The sequence below is a fragment of the Scyliorhinus torazame genome, chromosome 14, assembly GCF_047496885.1.
Source record: "Scyliorhinus torazame isolate Kashiwa2021f chromosome 14, sScyTor2.1, whole genome shotgun sequence".
Classification (NCBI taxonomy): Eukaryota; Metazoa; Chordata; class Chondrichthyes; order Carcharhiniformes; family Scyliorhinidae; genus Scyliorhinus; species Scyliorhinus torazame.
Window position 1 is genome coordinate 160,029,940 of NC_092720.1, and position 13,192 is coordinate 160,043,131.

At 48.6% G+C, this 13,192-nt stretch overlaps 1 protein-coding gene across 1 annotated transcript in view; it reads right to left on the reverse strand.

Moving 5' to 3' along the window:
• Positions 1-13,192, reverse strand: part of LOC140390122 (uncharacterized) — a 136,650-nt gene that overhangs the window by 99,688 nt on the left and 23,770 nt on the right. The window lies entirely within an intron of this gene.

Here is a 13,192-nt window from a genome sequence, read left to right on the forward strand (position 1 = left end):
TTTTGAGTAAAAGGTGCTCCAGACTTTGAAGTGAGTTCAATGCGTTTTATTGAACTATTAGCACAGTTCTCAATGAGTTTGACTCTCTGCTAATCTAAATGTAGTAACTCAGTCTAACTGAACCAGCCTTGCTCTAAGCCACTTGCTGGGGTGTGATGCTGAGGATACACCGTTTCACTCTGTAGATGTTGGTCTGTGGAAAGAGGCGGGGTGTGAGTGCCTCATCCCTTTTATAGTGAGATACCACCCCTGAGTGTCCTGACTGCTCATTGGTTGTGTCCTATTCTATATGTTCATCAGCTGCATGTTTGCATATCATGACATCTCCCCTTTTTCTTTTATGTTTTGTTGGCGTATGTGAATATCTTTACATGTGAATGAGTCTGTCTAACGTGACTGACGGAGGACAACAGAACAGAGCAAACAAAACAAACGTTCACAAGTCCAGTCCAGGCTTGCGTCTGATCCTGGTCGACTGCCGGCGAGGTGGCGTAGGGGACGACGGCACCTTGACAGGCGGGATGGAAGCCTGACTGGTGGCCTTGGGGTGCGAGGTATCAGGAGGTGGCAATTCAACATATGGAAATGAAGGAGAAAGCAGTTGCGGGCAGGCAACTTTGCGCAATCCTTCGCAGATGGAGCCATCAGTACAACATAAGAGCAGGGCGTGGCCTGTCGAACAACGACAGCAGGGGCAGACCACCCACCATCCGGTGTCGTGATCCTGACAGTGTTTGCGGGGGATAGCACGGCCAGATCGGTGGCATAGGCATCACTGCCCTACTTTTGACGGTCTCTGAGCTGCTGCATCTTCTGCAGCACCAGGAGGTGATCCAGTTTGGGCAGGTGTATGGCTGGAAGTGTTATCCTCAGGTCCCTGTTCATCAGGATGTTGAGCCGGCGACGTGCCAGTGGGCAATGCAGTCACCCTGTACGCGAGCAGCGCAAGGTGTATGTCGGAAGCAGAGCCTGCGGCCTTGCAGATGAGCTGTTTCAAAATGTGCACCCCTTTCTCGACTTTCCATTGGACTGCGGATAGTGTGGACTGGAGGTGACATGCTGGAAATTGTATGACCTGGCAAACGTGGACCATTCTCGACTGCTAAAGCACGGGCCATTGTCGCTCATGTCGGTGATTGGGATGCCATGCGTTGAGAACATCTCCTTACAGGCTTTGATGTCGGTCCGAAAGGTGAGGTCTGGGAGCTTCAGCACCTCTGGGTAATTGGAGAAATAGTCGATGATCAATACATAGTCGTGACCATTCGCATGAAAGAGGTCGATGCCAACCTTGGACCACGGAGAGGTCACTATGTCATGCTGTTGGAGCGTCTCCTTGCTCTGCGCTGGCTGGAACCATTGACAGGTAGCACAGTTCAGGACCATGTTCGTGATGTCCTGGCTGATGCCGGGCCAGTAGACAGCTTGCTGGGCTCTGCGTCTGCACTTCTCAATGCCCAGGTTTCCCTCATGAATCTGGCGCAGCACCAAGCTCTGGAGACTGAGCGGAATGACAATCCTGTCCAGCTTGAGGAGGATACCATCAATCACCATCAGGTCACCTTCACGTTGTAAAATTGTGGGCACTGCCCTTTCTGCCAGCCATTGGTGAGATTGTGGATGATGCGCTGCAAGAGGGGGTCCTTGGCTGTCTTATCACGTGACGAATGTGATATAAAATAGTTACTTTAGAGTTACTAGTTAATGTAATGTAGAAATAAGCCACTTTGATTCTGGCAGTTAGAGACAAAGGGGTTTGAGACCGCATGGAAAAAGCAGGAAGAGGTGTGTCTATGAGAGTGATGCTGCATTGATAGGGGCCAGAGAAAGGGATTGGAAGTGAGCCAATCAGAATAGATCGAACAGGTCAGGAGGGACATAGGCTGACCTATGTCCGTCGAGTATGTGAAACTTGATACCATTTGAATTGATTTTGCAGAGATCCCTTTGTCTTTTAGTCAGTCGTTTTCTGGGATGTAAGAGGCTGGATATCTTTTACGTTTCTGTAAGATGATTCAAGCTTGCAAGCTAAATAAATAACTTCTTTTTACGTGCGAATCCGTCTCAACTTTTATTGAGGCCAGACTGACAGAGAAAGAAATTTGGGGATCTACATTTGGTGCCGAAAACCGGGATTTCTCTGGGCGATCCTGATCCAACTGCGAAATCAGAATTAGACTGATTATGAACAGGAGGATGGGGAACAAAGGGCCCTCAATGTAGAACTGGAAAACGACCGCGCATTGATTGTTCCCCTCTTCTTATCGTCTGATTAGTCTGGTCACTCGCGGTTGGCACAGAAAGACCGCCTCGACGAAATCACAGGTCAGTCTGGGGATTAGCACTTTAATTGATGGGATTTCATATTGTTGTTTCGGCTTGGGTTAGGGTTTTGGGCTGATGGGACTTTAATAATGAAGGTTCAGTCTATTATATGGGTTCAGAGGCTGATGTGACTTCATTAATGAAGGTTCAGTCTATTATAAGGGTTCAGAGGCTGATGTGACTTAATTAATGAAGGTTCAGTCTATTATAAGGGTTCAGAGGCTGATGTGACTTAATTAATGAAGGTTCAGTCTATTATAAGGGTTCAGAGGCTGATGTGACTTAATTAATGAAGGTTCAGTCCAGTATAACTGTTTTTAAATCTGAAGATGGTTCAACTCTATGTGTGAGTGTTTTAAATATATAGTTGATTAAGCTAAAATTGTCTCCTTGGACTGTAAAGTTCCGAGGTCTAGTTGAGATTGTGAGGAATGCTGCATATTGGTTGAAGCAGAAGTCTCTCAAAGGGTTAACAGCAGCAGGCGGAGTTGAAAACAGACAGTGCTTCTCACTCAGGCTTTGAGATAACAGCAGCAGCCGTAGTGTAATCGGATACCTTTCCTTTGAGTCAGTGAACACCAGCAAAGTTACGTTTTGAATTAATTAAAGGAAACCAGTGGGTTTCTCCACCTCTTTGATAAAAGTTATTATTTTCGAAAGCAATTGATTGAAATTGCCAGAATCTTAAATTTTACTTACTTGAAATAAGGTTTATCTCATTTTATCTGGAGATTAATAGAAACTTAAAGAAGATCATGGACACCATTTTAAAAAGTGTCAATCTGGAGATGATAGTTGATTTTGCTAATACTTATGATAGTTGATTTTGCTAATACTTATGTGTATGTAAAAGAAAAAAAACTTGTTAAAAGAAAAATTGTTAAGATAAAGAAATAATTAAGTTGTAAATGTTATCCAAGTTTGTGTTAAGCAAATTGTAAATTTAGTTCTGAGTTGAGATCAGAGCTAAGCTTGCAAGTTGCAGTAATTCAATTTGAATTTTCAAACATTTTTAAGTTTTAAAAAAAAGAGAGCAAATAGAGAAAAGAAGGACACAGATCTTGAATGCGTTGAATAGCACATTTCAAAGGCCCATAAATCTTTCTGTTATCTTAGACCTAAAACCTAGGAAGATTGACGAGCCAGAGGAATTTCTGGGGCGTTTTAATGAAATCTACCGGGGGCAGTCAGGCGATTTGCTGTATCAAAATGGTCAGAATTCCCCTCAATACTGTGCTATGTTAATGCATTGCCTACCACCTTCTGTGGTTACTGCTGTGAAATGTAATAACATGAATTGGACAGAGAACGACCCTTCCCAGATGGCAAGGGCAGTCAGATTTTACTGGAAGGAGGGTGTAGGCCAAGAAGGAGGCTCAGTTACAAAGGTTAAGACTGAGTATGTAATGAAAAAGGATGATCTGCGACCCCAACAAGCGGCAGAAATGGTAGTTTACCAGCAGGAGCTCCAATATAGTGACTTTGGGTGGGTGGATCAGCGAAGAGGAGGATGAGACAACAGTGCTATATTTCTATCACCCCCCAGTGGTGGACGTTAGACATTGAACAGTCACTGCATCACGTTACCCTGGCCTATGACAGAACTGGACGAAACAGGGAGTTGGAGGACAAATACCGGCCATTACTTGAGACCGAATGGCCAGTCAAGGTTACAGCCACAGTCACGGGAAAAGAAGGTACAGCCGATTTTGTTACAATATCACCACATTTATGGCCACAGTCAGCTTCGGTAAGCCCTCATATTACACGTCAGGTCCATGACCAGTACCATGCCAGGGATATGGGGCGAATGGTCAGCATCTTACCGCAGCTCGTCAGAATAGGTATGAGATATACCTTTTGAACAATCCACGTCTGACATTTAAATACTGTACCACTATCAATCCAGCCTGTTTTCTTAGTGGTCCCCCTGTCCATGAAGACGCACCTGGCCACGACTGTTTAGCCTTGATTCAGGAAACTACCACAATAAGGGGCGATTTGAGTGACATTTCGTCAGAACAACCTGACATGATTATGTGTGGTCAAATATCCCACCGGGGTTTAGTTAATGACCTACTGCAGGCCCTCCTTCTGCCAGCGCAGATTTCCGTTATTAAATGCGCTGCCCACACGAATGGTACAACCCCAGTTGACGTTGGTAATGAACGAGCAGATTGTGCAGCGCGCACAGCCGCACAAATTCAGCAAGTGATGGTGCCTAAAATGTTAAGTCAGACTAAACGATCTACTATGAATGTGTCTGCTTCTGACAAGCCAATGCCAACCATCCAAGACGTCATAAGGTTACAGGAGGACGCTCCTGAGAGTGATAAACAAATGTGGAAACGGTTAGGTTGTACATATGATTCTGTTTCCTCTTTATGGACCACGCCTGCACATCAGACTTGTATGTCTGATGTACTGGCTTTATGGGTCATCGAATGTGTACACTTTGCAACTCATTGTGGGGCTCGAGGGACTAGTGATTTGTTGCTGGACACTTGGTGGCACCCTAAAATGCAGGGGTTGGCCCAAAGTATCAGTAATCGGTGTTTGATTTGTCAGCAATATAACACCGGAAAAGGTATCCCTTGTGGGAAGGGGCAAACCCCGTTGCCCAGTGGTCCCTTTGAGACGCTCCAAATGGATTACATTGAGTTGGAAAGGTGTCAATGTTACAAATATGTTTTGGTCATTGTGGATGTGTTCAGCAGATGGGTCGAGGCGTATCCGACTATCTATAGTAAAGCTGCTCCTGTGGTTAAAGTCTTGATGAGGGAAATCATTCCCCGGTACGGTATACCAGCTCAGTTAAGTTCTGATAATGGGCCTCATTTTATTGGACAAATTAACAAGGAGTTTTGCTCCCAGTTGGGCATACGCCAGCAGTTACACTGTGCTTACAGACCGCAGGCAGCCGGGGTGGTTGAGAGACACAATCAGACCCTCAAAACTAAATTGGCTAAATTAAGAGCAGACACGGGACTGACATGGCTTAAGTTGCTCCCCGTTGCCCTCTTCCAGCTTCGGGTTACACCTGCGGGACCAGCCCGGCTCTCTCCCGCCGAGATTCTTTATGGCAGGCCTCTTAGAACTCCTTGGAGCCTGCAGGTTCCCAGACGGGTTCAGTTTCATCAGATGACTGAAGAAATGACCACATATGTTCTAGCCCTTACGCAAGTGCTCAAGGAACTCCATGGCCCAGTCCGTGCGGCTCACCAGCCATTGCCCCAGTACCTAGCTCACTTTCAGTCCAGCCCGGTAGTTATGTCATGGTCAAAAAATTGGACTAGGAAGGGGTCGGAGCCGCGATGGGACGGGCCCTTCCAAGTTCTCCTTACCACCCCCACAGCAGTTAAAGTGGAGGGGCGAAGTGCTTGGGTCCACCTACATCACTGTAAATTGAGTCCATCTCCACTACTGTAAAAGGTCGGATACTAACCTGCCTCCCTTCTCCAGTGCTATTTTACAGGTGTGGAGCATGATGGACTGGCTACGCATCGTCTTTCTGATATTTGGCCTCACTTCGCTTGGCGTGTTATTGGCGATGGACATGGAAAAGGGGAATATTATGTATCTGTGTAGCCCCAACCAATCTACAAGGATACATCACCTATGCAAAGGTGATGTTCTTCACTGCCCCCATATACGAGGACATGGTATCGACTCATGGAAGGTCATCAAAGTTAAGGAGAATGCGGGAGTCATGAAGCAGCTGCACCGGTCCCGGCGATGGGAAGGGAACATTATATGGACATTGCCTTGTTTTTGGAATACATGTAAATTTGATTTTGGATGTGTTAAAAGTGGTACAATAAAGGTAACATCAGGCTGTCAGAAGAGTGTAGGAAGAGACCATGAGAAAGAGAAAGGGACTAGAGAGAGGACGGGGCGTGTGAGAAGGGAAGTACAGCTAGAACGTAGGTTACCGGGAGATGCACTTAAGTTAATTAAAGGCCAAACTGAGGAAAACCCGGGTAGTATGAATCTCTTCTACCAGATTTACCACCGTCTGTATGGCCAGGGACGGGTTGTCTGCTACCCAAACCCCGCAGCGGTGTCTAGGTTATTTTCTGTTTCACCGCTTTGGGGCACTCCCCAAACGGTGGTTCATTGTCAGCGTTCCGAGCCATTGCCCGAGCACGTCACTCTTCCTTACGATCCGGATTCAGCACCACCGGCTATTTGCCTTCCCCTCCCTCGGGATAATTCCCATTCACAGTACGATAGGCTGCGACGGTGGAGGGCGTACATACCTAGCCACTTCACTCCCAATAGGGATTCCCGGTCGTACGGGAATTGCTTCAGCAGTGAAGGATATGGCTGTTTGCTGGTAGAGGTGGACACAAATATAACATGTCTGTTTCCCACCTGTACGGACAGGAGGTGCCATATCACCCAGGCATCTGGCCAATGCGTTTGTTATAGCACCACTTGCGTTCCATTGAACGCTGGCCTCCAGCTCCTTTGTGGCTGGGCGAATGTCTCTCATATCACTGTTGGGAATAGGGCTTTCCGCATTGCTGGGCGGCTCGAATGGGCATTTCAAAATTGGATAAACTGGGCTACTGGGAGGTCCTTACGCAACCGATATGCTGATTGTGATGCTAGTCTCCACACGGAACAAGGATACTACTTTTTATTTAATGGTACGGCGACCAACGTTTTGTCACCCCCATTTCCCCGCCGAATTGCTATAGGGTCTCTAGTCCCTACCACAGTCCCCTGCCCTGCGGCGTGGAACCTGCATAATCAGTTAGCATGCCGGGCAGTCTCTGCTGAATTTTGCGAGAACTGGAAAAAACCTCAGGTTCTTGCACCCAACCGGGGCCACTCAGCCGGGTGGGGCATTCTGAGCGTATTGACACTGGGAGGTGTGGGGGTTCCTTGGCTGTTAGTGATCGGAATTATTTTATTTGCGGCCTTACCATCTTGGGAAATGAAACCTTGGGAGCCCTCGGGGCAATAACTAAGGAGTTGTCTCAGCTACGGTTGTTTGCAATGCAGAACCGGTATGCTCTTGACTATCTTCTGGCCCGTGAGGGTGGGGTATGCGCCATAGTACAGGGCAAGTGTATCATGGGTGTTCAGGACTTGACCGCTAACATTACTAAATTTATGGATCGCATACGGGATCACTTGGACGGGATGCAGGATCCTGACTCTTGGGGTAACTGGGGATTTGGAGGATGGAAGGACTGGTTGATAAATATGGCCATGTATCTAGTGGTAGCTATCGGCTGCATCTTTGTGGGCCTGGCCATCCTTAAATATGTGATGGGTAGAATGCGGGGTGCACTAGATCAGATCACCGCCCCAATCACCGGAAAAAAAAAATTAACTGTTAAAATCCATGAGGGTGAGGCAGATGAAGGGGGGCTAAGACAGGAATTGGAAATGCAGCGACGGATCTTTTTAGATGAGGAACCGTAGCTATGGATTGGATAGTTCGGTTATCATGGAATGATAAAAGGAGGGAATGACGAATGTGATATAAAATAGTTACTTTAGAGTTACTAGTTAATGTAATGTAGAAATAAGCCACTTTGATTCTGGCAGTTAGAGACAAAGGGGTTTGAGACCGCATGGAAAAAGCTGAAGAGGTGTGTCTATGAGAGTGGTGCTGCATTGATAGGGGCCAGAGAAAGGGATTGGAAGTGAGCCAATCAGAATAGATCGAACAGGTCAGGAGGGACATAGGCTGACCTATGTCCGTCGAGTATGTGAAACTTGATACCATTTGAATTGATTTTGCAGAGATCCCTTTGTCTTTTAGTCAGTCGTTTTCTGGGATGTAAGAGGCTGGATGTCTTTTACGTTTCTGTAAGATGATTCAAGCTTGCAAGCTAAATAAATAACTTCTTTTTACGTGCGAATCCGTCTCAACTTTTATTGAGGCCAGACTGACAGAGAAAGAAATTTGGGGATCTACACACGGATAGAACTACCTTCTCATCTGTCACCGGGAGAGTGCTAGCACACAGCTTCACCTGCAATTCAATGTGCTGGATGATCTCCAGCGGCTAACTGGGCGAGGTGACAGAGCAGGACAATGTATCAGCGATGATGAGCTCCTTGCCAGGTGTGTACACCAAGTTGAAGTCATACCTCCTAAGTTTAAGCTGGATTCTCTGCAACCGAGGCATCATGTCATTCAGGTGTAGCCATCTGGGATGGCCACGTCCCGATTACAAAATGGACACTTGCAAAGAATGCAGGGAAAATTGGACAATGCTAAGAAACAAGCAGGTGCAAGCTCTGTCTGTTGATTAGAACCTTAAACTCTCAGACAGGACAGAAACTACCAAACAATCTACATACAAATGAGCCATCTCCAGGGACAAAAGGGAAACATTTAGATACACAATGTTAAGGCAGATTCCCCGGCGCCAGAAGAAGTTAAGACAAAGCAGACTGACAGTCACCAGGACACGCCCAGCGATCAGGTAACCACCCCTCTACTGGAGGAAAATCGATACAGATGATTGAGAAAGACCCAATTAGTTGAGGCCAGGTTCAAGGCCCGCCCAAAAGCGCGCAAAGCCCCTTTTAGGTATAAAAGGTATCCCCCAAGGGAGAACGCCCTCCTTTGGCTTTGGCTCTCACCGAAGAGAGAGACCTGCCTAGCAGCTGCACCAGACCAAGTAAGTCCCAAGTCAACACGTGCTGTGAGATAGACACTCCTAGTTGCTACCCTGTAAACAGCTCAACCCAGCAGCCTCAGAACTGAGCAACGGCCATTGTTCCTCTGACTGAGTGGGCACCCAAAGCTAAGTATAGGCATTAGTAATAGTGATAGTTTAGGTTGTAGAGTTTTATGCATGAGTAGATTTGACTGTGTAAATAAATGAGCATTGCTTTTGAACTTACTAACTGGTGTATCGAGTCATTGATCAGTATTCGGTTCTGAACATTGTGGCGGTGTCGAAAGATACCTGGCGACTCTTGAGCAAATGTGATTAAACATTACCAAATTAAGAGTCAACCAAAAGTTAGCAACCGAGGCGTCATGTCGTTCAGGTCCTTGAAGATGATGTGGACCAGAGGCCTATGATCCATCTCGACAGTGAATGTCGGCACGCCGTAGACATAATCATGAAATTTGAGGATGCCGGTGAGAAGACCCAAGCATTCCTTCTCAATCTGTGCATATCTGGTTTCAGTGGGCATCATCGCCCTTGATGCGTAGGCTACTGGTGCCCAGGATGATGTGTCATCTCATTGAAGCAACACCGCACTGATGCCATACTGACTCGCATCTGTGGATATCTTTGTCTCCCGGTCCGGGTCGAAGAATGCCAGGACTGGTGCAATGGTGAGCTTGGCTTTCAGCTCCAGCCACTCTGTCTGGTGTGCCGCCTTCCACTCAAAGGCAGTTGACTTTTTCACCAGATTGTGTAGGGCTGTGGTGTGTGTGGCCATGTTTGGAATGAACTTGCCCAGAAAATTGACCATACCCAAGAAACGCAGCACCGCCTTTTTGTCCTCAGGACCTTCATCGCCTCGATGGCCTTGATTTTGTCTCTGTCCAAGCGCACACCATGCTGTGAGATCTGGTCGCCTAGGAACTTGAGCGTCGATGTGCCAAAACAACATTTGGCCTGTTTAACTTTAGGCCATTGGCATGTACATGGCGGAATACCTTCTGGAGACGGGACACATGGGGCAGGATTCGCCCCGACCCGGCGAGGCGGGGGGGGGTGTTCCGCCGTAATGGAGTGGCGGGAACCACTCCGGCGTCGGGCCACCCCAAAGGTGCGGAGGTCTCCGCACCTTTAGGGGCCAAGCTCTCACCTTGAGTGGAAAGGCCCGCGCCGGAGTGGTTTCCGCTCCACCGGCTGGCGGAAAAGGCCTTCCACCCCAGCCGGGGCCGAAAGGTCTTCGACGGACGACGGGGTCCGCGCATGCGCGGGAGCATCAGCGGCTGTTGAAGACCATGGCGAAGGTGGAAGAAAAAGAGTGCACCCACGGCACAGGCCCGCCCGTGGTTCGGTGGGCCCCGATCATGGGCCAGGCCACCGTGGAGGCACCCCCCCGGGGCCAGATCGCCCCACACCTCCTCCAGGACCCCGGAGCCCGCCTGCGCCGCCTTGTCCTGCCATTCAAAAGGTGGTTTAATCCACGCTGGCGGGACAGGCATTCCAGCAGCGGGACTTCGGCCCATCCCGGGCCGGAGAATCGGCGGGGGTGGGCCTGCCGACCGGCGCGGTGCGATTCCTGCCCCCGCCGACCGGCGCGGTGCACTTCCCTCCCTTGCCGAATGTCTGGTGGCGGAGACTTCGGGACACGGCGCTGGCGGGATTCACTCCAACCCCCAGCGATTCTCCGACCCGGCGGGGGGGGCGGAGAATCCGGCCCATGTTCGTTACGGGCCGTGGACCATATGTTGATGTCATCCACGTACACACAAACCCCTTCAATGCCTTCCATCATATGCTCCATAATGCGATGGAATATCTCCGAGATGATGCCAAATGGCATGCGATTGTAGCAGTATCTGCCAAAAGGCGTGTTGAAGGTGCAGAGTCTTCTGCTGGACTCTTCCAGCTGGATTTGCCAAAATCCCTGTGATGCATCCAATTTGGTGAAGAAGCGTGTGTGTTCCTCCTGCTTTGGGATGGAGTAGTGTTCCCGCATGATATTCTCATTGAGATCCTTGGGGTCAATGCAGATGCGCAGTTCCTCCGAAAGCTTCTTTACGCAAACCATCGAGTTGGCCCAGTCAGCCGGTTCGGTGACCTTGGATATGATGCCTTTTTGCTGAAGATCCTTGTGCCTTCAGGTGCTCTCTCAATGGAGCAGGGACTCGTCGTGGTACGTGGACCACTGGCTTGGCATCAGGTCGTAGCAGAAACTTGTATCGATACGGCAGCGTGCCCATCCCATTGAACACATCTGGATACTGGGCGAGGATGTTGTCGATGCCGGCCTGAAGACCCACGTGGGAGGATTGTCATGGTGTAAACCCTTTGAATGAGGTTCAGTTGCTTGCAGGCGTGCGTACCTAGTAGGGATGCCCTGTCCGGCTTATCACTTTCAAAGCGTAACCGTGCTTGTGTGTCGGTTGGATACGTGCAGATCGCAGGATCCCTGTGCCGTGATGGCATTCCTGTTGTAATCCAGGAGCTTGCAGGCAGCTGGAAGGACCATGGGGGGCTTCTTAATGCATCTGTAGTCTGCCTGAGAGAGGAGGTTGGCAGAGGCACCTGTGTCCAGCTTGAACTGGAGGGGGCAGTGGTTGACCTTCATCCCTGCTCGCCGTTCGTCCTCTGAACCCACAGCTAAGCTGGAATGGACTTGCGATGTGTCTGGTGTGGCATATTCACACATTGTAATAATGCCCACACGGTAGGCGTTGTCCAGGCATTCATCATCTGGATCCGTTGCACTGCCGGGATCAGAATCCTGTAGGCGTTGTTGCATACTCCGGATGTGCCGTCGTCGGAATTGGAAGCGCTGGCTACTGACTGGTGGTGCAGATCTGCACAGGGCTGCATAGTGGCCTGGCTTCCCGCAGTTTAAACAGTGTCTGCCTCTTGCAGAGCAGTGTTTCTTTAAATGGGCGGTGCCACAGTTCGAACACGTCATGACGTCGATGTCCTTGTTGAATCCCAAGTTTCTTTACCCGTCAGTCTGGCCTCAATAAAAGTCGAGATGGATTTGCAGGTACAGCATTAGTTATTTTATTTAGCTTCCAAGCTTGATTCCTCTCACAGAAACATAGGACACGTCCAGTCTCCTATATCCAGGAAAGCGAATGAACAAAAAGACAAAGGGATCTCTGCAAATCAATTCAAATGGTATCAGGTTTCACATACTCAACGCCCATAGGTCAGCCTATATCCCTCCTGACCTGTTTGATCTATTCTGATTGGCTCACTTCCAATCCCTTCCTCTGGCCCCTATTACTCAGCATCCTTTTCTCCTGCTTTGATGGACACACCTCTTCCTGCTTTTCCATGCGGTCTGAAATCCTTTGTCTGTAAACTCACCAGAATTAGACTGGCCTACCTCTACATTACGTGAACTAATATCTCTAAAGTAACTATTTTATATCACATTCGTCATTCCCTCCTTTTATCATTCCATGATAACCGAACTATCCCATCCATAGCTATGGTTCCTCATCTAAAAAGATCCGTCGCTGCATTTCCAATTCCTGGCTTAGCCCCCCCCCCCCCTCATCTGCTGCACCCTCATGGATTTTAACAGTTAAGATTTTAGGGGCGTTGATCTGTTCCAGTGCACCCCGCATTCTACCCAACACACATTTAAGGATAGCTAGGCCCACAAAGATGCAGCCGATAGCCACCACTAAATACATGGCCATATTTATCAACCAGTCCTTCCAACCTCCAAATCCCCAGTTACCCCAAGAGCCAGGATCCTGCATTCCATCCAGGTGATCCCGTATGTGATCCATAAATTTAGTGATGTTAGCGGTCAAGTCCTGAACTCCCATGATACACTTGCCCTGCACTATGGCGCATACCCCACCCTCACGGGCCAGAAGATAGTCAAGAGCATACCGGTTCTGCATTGCAAACAACCGTAGCTGAGACAATTCCTTGGTTATTGCCCCGAGGGCTCCCAAGGTTTCATTTCCCAAGATGGTAAGGCCACAAATAAAATAATTCCTATCGCTGACAGCCAAAGAACCCCCCACACCTCCCAGTGTCAAGACGCTCAGAATTCCCCACCCGGCTGAGTGGCCCCGGTTGGGTGCAAGAACCTGAGGTTTTTTCCAGTTCTCGCAAAATTCAGCAGAGACTGCCCGGCGTGCTAACTGATTATGCAGCTTCCACGCCGAAGGGCAGGGGACTGTGGTAGGGACTAGAGTCCCAATAGCAATTTGGCGGGGAAA